The following is a 7171-nucleotide window of genomic DNA, read 5'->3' as shown; positions in this document are numbered from 1 at the left end:
ATAAAGATTTTTTAAAGTGAACACAGGGACTTTGACGGCAGAAATGTGGGTCACAACGATGGCGCTGATCTACACTAACAGAACGTAGGTCGCTCCACTGGGGAAGAGAGGTGGATATAAACTGGTGAATGCAGGAAAATAAATCGATTGAAATGATCGTCAGTGAGTCAGAGTGAGGAATCATGCGCGATGGGAAAACTGGCGAGCAATGTGATGAACAAGGACAACGCCGGGCTCCATTGGTGCAGAGATTGCCTGCAATGAGTGGTTAATTGATTTGGCCAGGCAGGGAAACATCACTAATTCATGACATCCTCGCAGCAACGAGAGCCAGGAGATGTTTTATCGCGTCCTTCAGTTGCTCCCTGAACTTGGTCTGGGTGACGGCGTAAAGAGCCGTGTTTGTGCAGCAGCATCGAGCCCAGTTCTCGCAGAGAATCAGGAGGCACCGTCACGGCAGAGGAAGCAGACAGCCGGTTCCACGCAGAATACACAGTGAACGGTGCCCACAGCAGGACGAAATTGCCAGAGATGATCAGCAGTAAAACGAGGGATTTCCTGCGGCTCTCCATCTGCGGGTCCCTGTCACCCTGTCCCTTGTCAGCACGCCGGAGTCTCCTGCGCCCCCTGCTGGTGACTAGAACATGCCGGACGGTGAATCCATTCGTCAGGAGAACCAGCAGGAATGGGATTACAGGGGTGAGAAGGTAATTAAATAATTCTATTGGTATTGCGACAGATAAAGAGAAATAATACACGGTATCTAGACAAATAAATGGAGCGATCAACACTGCATAATACCGCGAGAGCCGGAAATACCAGGAAATGTTCCTTAAACAGCTGATTACAGTCACTGTCCCCAGAATCACAGCCGCAGTTTTCCCGGTGCAATATTTTGTTTTCAGCTTTTGGCAACAAATGCCCACAAACCGGTCAAAGGTGAAAGTGACGGTGAACCAGACCGAACAATCGGTGGCGGTGTAAAGCAGGACGGCGTGGATTTTACACACTGGTGTATCTCTAGCCCAGAGGAAAAGTTCCATTGATGCGGAATCTCGCTCAGTATCAGGTCCAGGACAACGACCATAAGATCCGCCGCTGCCATGGCAACCAGGTAGCGAGTGACAACTCTGGAGAGACCGCACTTTCATCTGGACAAGATTTAAATGGTCACCAGGTTCACTGTGAGGGGGATAAAAAAAATAGTGGAGACACATCCGGAAGCGTTCTACATTGTCATACAATTTATCGGATTTGTTTTTTTGTGTCTAGTCACATGAGTAAATAAATGCTCCTCGGGAAGTCTATCAAGAAAATCAATTATTAGAATCAAATCGTTAGTGAAGTCACTGAACAATCAACCGTAATATTTGCGGGCCGGTATCACACAGGGAACAGCAGTGAATAACACAGATAACGATCACTGATAATTGGTAACTTTGTATATGTTGAAGGGAAAGATGTAAATGGAACTTCAAATACGAGCTCTACAGAAACTTATAATCAATTAGATAAATTTCGGCAAGAATAGCTGCTTAGATCAAGGGCAGACACCCTCCCCTGATCATTATGCATTACTCTGCAAAAGTCTTTGGCAAACATATATTTAGTTAGGTAGTCTATGCGTTTTGCACAATACCGTATTGTCAACGTAGAGCGGAGAACCAGGTTGCAAATCTGGCGGAAAAAATCGATGTTGAAATTTATTGTCAATTACAGAATATCTCCCCGGTGCTTCCCGCTCCCTGCCCTCTCCCTCCCACTTTTCCCAACTACGATTCTCTCACCCTGACCCCTTCCCACTCCCAGTAGACAACCAACACCCATATCAGAAACAGATTTAACGTCACCATCTGAAGTCAAGAAAACAGTTCCTTTTTTTTGTGGCAGCAGTACAGTGGAATACATACAATTACCACGGTTCTGTGGAGAGGTCTCGGGCATCTTCGCTCTATATAAAGTACTGTCACTGGTCTGTCAGCAGTAGCTCCGGTGAATTCGCTCGATGTGCGAGTGATTCCGAATAGCGGAATCCATCCAAGTTTCACACAACCCATTAACCGATTTGAAGCTGCTGCCCTAAAGCTCGGAGAAGCTGGTCGACTCTCTGACACATTCAGCGGGAGACCAGATTTTGCTGCAGCTGATGTTACGTTCACAAGCCAAAAGTTAACTGGGCAAATGATATTCCTTTGGAATTTTTCTTCCACGGTTCTTTAGCCCCTTCAGATACTCCTGCCCTTATTAAAGAGATTTTCCTGCATTCTTTTGCATTTAATTTGATTCGTGGTAAAAATTTACTTCCCCGCAATAATGACCCTCTTTTATCCCCAAAGCAATGCATCACTGTCAGAATTTCATGGCCTGTTCGTAATCGTTCAGTGCGCAGATTTTTTTGTTTAGTTTTTGTCGCTTCAGAGCACCGACAGAGTTGACAGTCAAATGTAAACGGCGACGATAATAAAATCATCAGCTGGGGATTTTTTGAATTTCAATGGAATGAGTTTTGTGCCAGGACTAATCTAAATTACTGAGATCACAATCAATTTTCGCGGGTCAAAATTTCAAAGATAAAACACACACACAGAGGACAAACACGAGGAAATCTGCAGATGCTGGAATTTCAAGCTACACACATAAACATTGCTGGTGAACGTAATTTTCAACAGAAAGGACAATGGCATTTTATAATTGCTGAGTTCCAGCATAGAATCAAATCTGATACAGATATCGATTGGAGGCAGATCGTCAGAGGAGAGCGAATGATTGTGAGAATATTTTAACGATACTATAGTAAAAATGAGATCCCTTTCCTTTTTTTTTTATTTTGAATAAAATGCCAATTGAATTCAAGGAAAAATTCTGCACTTCGAACTGTATTGTATACAGACAACTACATTTTCTGGCGCACAATGTTATTCAGATGAACATTGTTTGAAACGACCAGAGAATGAGAGAGTCGGGAATATTCACCATAAGGTAACTTCTCACAGGAGAAAACAGATAAAAAGCCGTCTCTCTTTATCATTATTATAACCCAATTCTGAGAAAGCCTCAGAGTGACATTTGAAAAGCGAATGAAGGGTTGTTTTAAATTACGTGAATTACCACAGGAAAGGACAGAGGTGAAACAATTCAGACATTTGCTGACAAACTCCGGTAATGCGGAGACGGAGCTGCAGCGGGACGAATGCCAGTGGTGAACCGTGAGGAAAGGATCACGGATTCCCTGGACAGCCCGGGAGTTTAGAGTAGACAGTCGGTTCTGGGAGAAGTGGGAAGGCGGGATGTTCTGTTCGATGACGTGACAGCACGTACGGAGCTGGGCGGGGCTGGGTGCGCGGTGACGTTGGCGGCTGGTTCATCATCAGACCGGTTGTCTGCGAGAATAATCCGCACCTGGAAGTCAGATTGAATTCCGCTGCAAACACAAGGAGAGGAAGCAACTTGATTCAAAAGCCGATATTTTCGCGCGGGCGATGGAGCGACTGAAAGGAAGCAACGCTTCCAGAGGCAAAATATCAGAACCTCGTTTATGAACTGATGTGAGCAACGATTGAACGGAGTTTACCGATTGGATCATTGGCCATTACACCCGCAGATTTACAAGAACCACAGTGAACAGCATCGTTGCAGAATTTGATCCTTTGGGGATTTCTTACCTGGAGTGTGCGACAGTAGCAGTAATTTCAAATGGGTGATAAATATTAGAAAGCAGTTAAATATTGTTGTATAGTTGAGTTTTGGAGAGACACTCACCGGGAAGGACAATGATAGCGAGACAAGGGTAGTAAATCACTTGAATGACTTTTAATGCGTGCGTGATTCGAAGATCCAAGGTCATCCATTCATGCTTCGCAAAGATAAATTGAGCAGCCCAGAAGACATTGTTCCGAGTTTCTTTCACATTCCACGCTGCTGTTCCCGGACTCTGACCCATTACGGAGCCAGCAAACCTTCCTTCCGCAGAGTGTGCTCTCTCTGTCCCGCTGTGTGGATCGGCGAACCGCTGTGAGTATCGGAGCGGCTGCTCGGTGAGAACTCGGTGATTCCGATGCTTATTAATAGGAGAGGGGAACTCCCTTGTGACGCCGAAACCCTCCGTGGAAATGACGATATCGGCATTTAATGAAATGACAGATGCAGTTAACCCTTTCTGCACAGCAGCTAAGTAGCAGGTGCGGAGGTGTTGTAAAATAATTTCGAGCAATGAAGTTTTATGAGTTCACAATTTGTTTATTAAAATATTCAGTAGAGTTAGCAAAAACTGAGTCAGAGTAAAATTCGAAGTTAAGGTGAGAATAAAATGTGCAGATTCTCTCATTAAGTTCCTTTAAATAAAACAGGTATTTGTTTCAAAAGCTTACTTTTCATATATTCTGAATGAAAATCAGGGTGGCATAAATATTTGGCTGAGAGAGCGAGAGGGAGAGAGAGGGAGAGAGACACAGGCAGACAGACAAAGAGGGGGAGGAGAGAAAGAGAAAGGGAGAGAGTGAGAGAGGCAGAGTGAAAGAGACAGCAGAATGAGAGAGAGAGAGAGAGAGAAAGAGAAAGAGACAGACAGACAGACAGACAGGCAGATAGACTACAGAGGGAGGGAGAGAAGGAGAGAGAGAGAGAGAGAGACAGAGAGAGACTGATAGAGGGAGGGAGAGAAGGAGAGAGAGACAGAGAGAGACTGATAGAGGGAGGGAGAGAAGGAGAGAGAGACTGATAGAGGGAGGGAGAGAAGGAGAGAGAGAGAGAAGGAGAGAGCCTGTCAGAACGTTCTCCCATCTACAGAAGTTTTTGAGTGTTTTTTATTGACAGATCAAATCACTTCAAACTAAAAATGAAGTATAGTCGCTGTCTTGCCTTCTTTACAGCTGCATTGACATGTTGGGACCAGGATCAGAGATCCAGACACCCAGGGACCTGAAACAGCTCACTCCACTTCTGATCTCTCTATGAGGATCGGTATCTGATCCTTTTCCTTACCGTTCCTGAAGTCCACAATCAGCTCTTCCGTCTTACTGACGTTGAGGGCAAGGTTGTGGCTGAGACGCCACTCCACTAGTTGGTATATCTCGTTCCTGTGCGCCCTCTCGTCTCCATATCATATTCTACCAACAATGGTTGTATTTACAGTGAATTTACAGATGAGCAATGCCTAGCCATACGGTCATGGGTGTACAGACAGTAGAGCAGTGGGCTAACCGCATAGTGATGGGTGTACAGACAGTAGAGCAGTGGGCTAAGCCCACAGCCCCGAGGTGCACCAGTGTCAATCATCAGCGTGGAGGAGATGTTATCAAAAATCCGCACAGACTGTGGTCTTCCAGTTGGGAAGTCGAGGATCCAGTTGCTGACGGAGGTACAGAGGCCCATGTTCTGTGACTTCTCAATCAGGATTGCGGGAATGCTGGTGTTGAAAGCTGAGCTATTGTCACCAAACAGCATCCTGCATAGGTATTTGTATTGTCCAGGTGGTCTAAAGCCATATGAAGATCCGCTGACATTGCATCTGACGTTGCGCTGTCGTGGCGATAGGAAATTTGCAGTGGATCCAGATGCTTGTTGAGACAGGAGTTCACTCTAGTCATAACAAACCTCTCAACGCATTTCATCACTGTCGATGTGAGTGCTACCGGGAGACAGCCATTAAGGCAGCTCTCATTAATCTTCCTAGGCAGTGGTATAATTGTTGATTTTCTTTTGAAGTAGTAGGAAATTCCGCCTGTAGCGGTGAGGGGTTGAAAATATCCTTGAATAGTCCCGCCAGTTGGTTGTCATAGGTTTTCAGAGCCTGACCAGGAATTCCACTGAACCTTTCACCTTGAAAGGATTCACTGTCTTTAAAGACAGACTAACATCGGCCTCTGAGACGGAGATCACAGCGGCACCGGGCGCAGCAGTTATATTCTCCCTTTCAAGGCGCCCATAGAAGGCGTTGGGTATATCTGGTAGTGAAACATCGCTGCCATTCATACTGTTGGGTTTTGCTCTGTAGGATGCAATGTCTTGCAAACCTGCCAGAGTTGTACATCCGATGTCGCCTCCAACCTCGTTTGAAATTGTCGCTTCGTCCTCCGCAATTTTTACCTGGTTTTCCGGTACACACCCAGGTCGCCAGATTTAAATGCTACAGATCTAGACTTCAGCAGAGACATACCCTCTGGTTCATCCACGGCCTTTGATTTGGGAATGTACAGTAAGTCTTTGTAGGCACACACTCATCCACATAGGTTTTAATGAAGCTGGTAACAACTGCAGCCTACTCATCCAGATTTGAAGATGAATTCCTGAATACAGTCCAGTCCACCGATTCAAAGCAGTCCTGTAGGCGCTCCTGCGCCTCCCTTGTCCGTACCTTCTTGGTCTTCATTGCAGGCGCTGCAGTCTTCAGTCCCTTCCTATACTCAGGGATTACAAGTACAGCCAGGTGATCAGACTTCCCGAAGTGAGGGCGTGGAATAGCACGGTAGGCATTATTGATGGTGGTGTAACAATGGTCCAGTCTGTTGTTTCCTCTGCTATTGCAAGTGATCTGTTGATGGTAATTTCTTGGTGATTTTTTCCCAGACTGTCCTGGTTAGCATCCCACAAACTGCTGGTGAAGGCGCTAGGGGGCGCTGTTTCCTGCCTGTGGATCACATTGCCCCTTCCTTATGCCACCGAATGTAGGCTTCACACCATTTCGATTTTTTTACTGAACTGTCTGTTCTCTCTCTTTTCTCTAACAACCTGGAAACGATGACGGCCATTCGTCCCAAACGAGGTCCCCACTATCGCCGAAGCCGCTTGACCCGTCTCGTCCCCTCACAAGTGATCGAGTGCAACGGTCTGACTCTCAGCATCATCTTCATTTCACTTCTCAAAGCGGTCCCGGAGGCGCAAAGCAGATTTGACCCAACCTACATCGCTGGCACTTCGGCAGTCTTAGGCAATATTTGTGAGGAGTTCATCAAGTATTATTATTATTATTATTATTATTATTATTGTTTCTACTACTACTACTATTGTTATTCGTATACCTATCTCTGACTTCCACACGTATTCTCACCTCTACTTCCTGCTTACAACTGGGTGTCCTGGTGTGATATCCCAAGTATTATGGATTGCCCTACCCGTAATAATGGGTCGGTCGTCATGTTATTGTAGGACTCTGACTCTAAAACAGGAGGCGGAT

At 45.6% G+C, this 7171-nt stretch overlaps 1 pseudogene; it reads right to left on the bottom strand.

Moving 5' to 3' along the window:
- Positions 1-304: 304 nt before the first annotated feature.
- LOC134342159 (probable G-protein coupled receptor 139) lies at positions 305-3940 on the bottom strand (annotated as a pseudogene).
- Between the last annotated feature and the right edge of the window lie 3231 nt (positions 3941-7171).

Source organism: Mobula hypostoma, unplaced genomic scaffold, assembly GCF_963921235.1.
Source record: "Mobula hypostoma unplaced genomic scaffold, sMobHyp1.1 scaffold_134, whole genome shotgun sequence".
NCBI classification, from domain to species: Eukaryota; Metazoa; Chordata; class Chondrichthyes; order Myliobatiformes; family Myliobatidae; genus Mobula; species Mobula hypostoma.
Note: the sequence above shows the minus strand (reverse complement) of the source record. Positions and strands in the feature narration are given on the sequence as shown.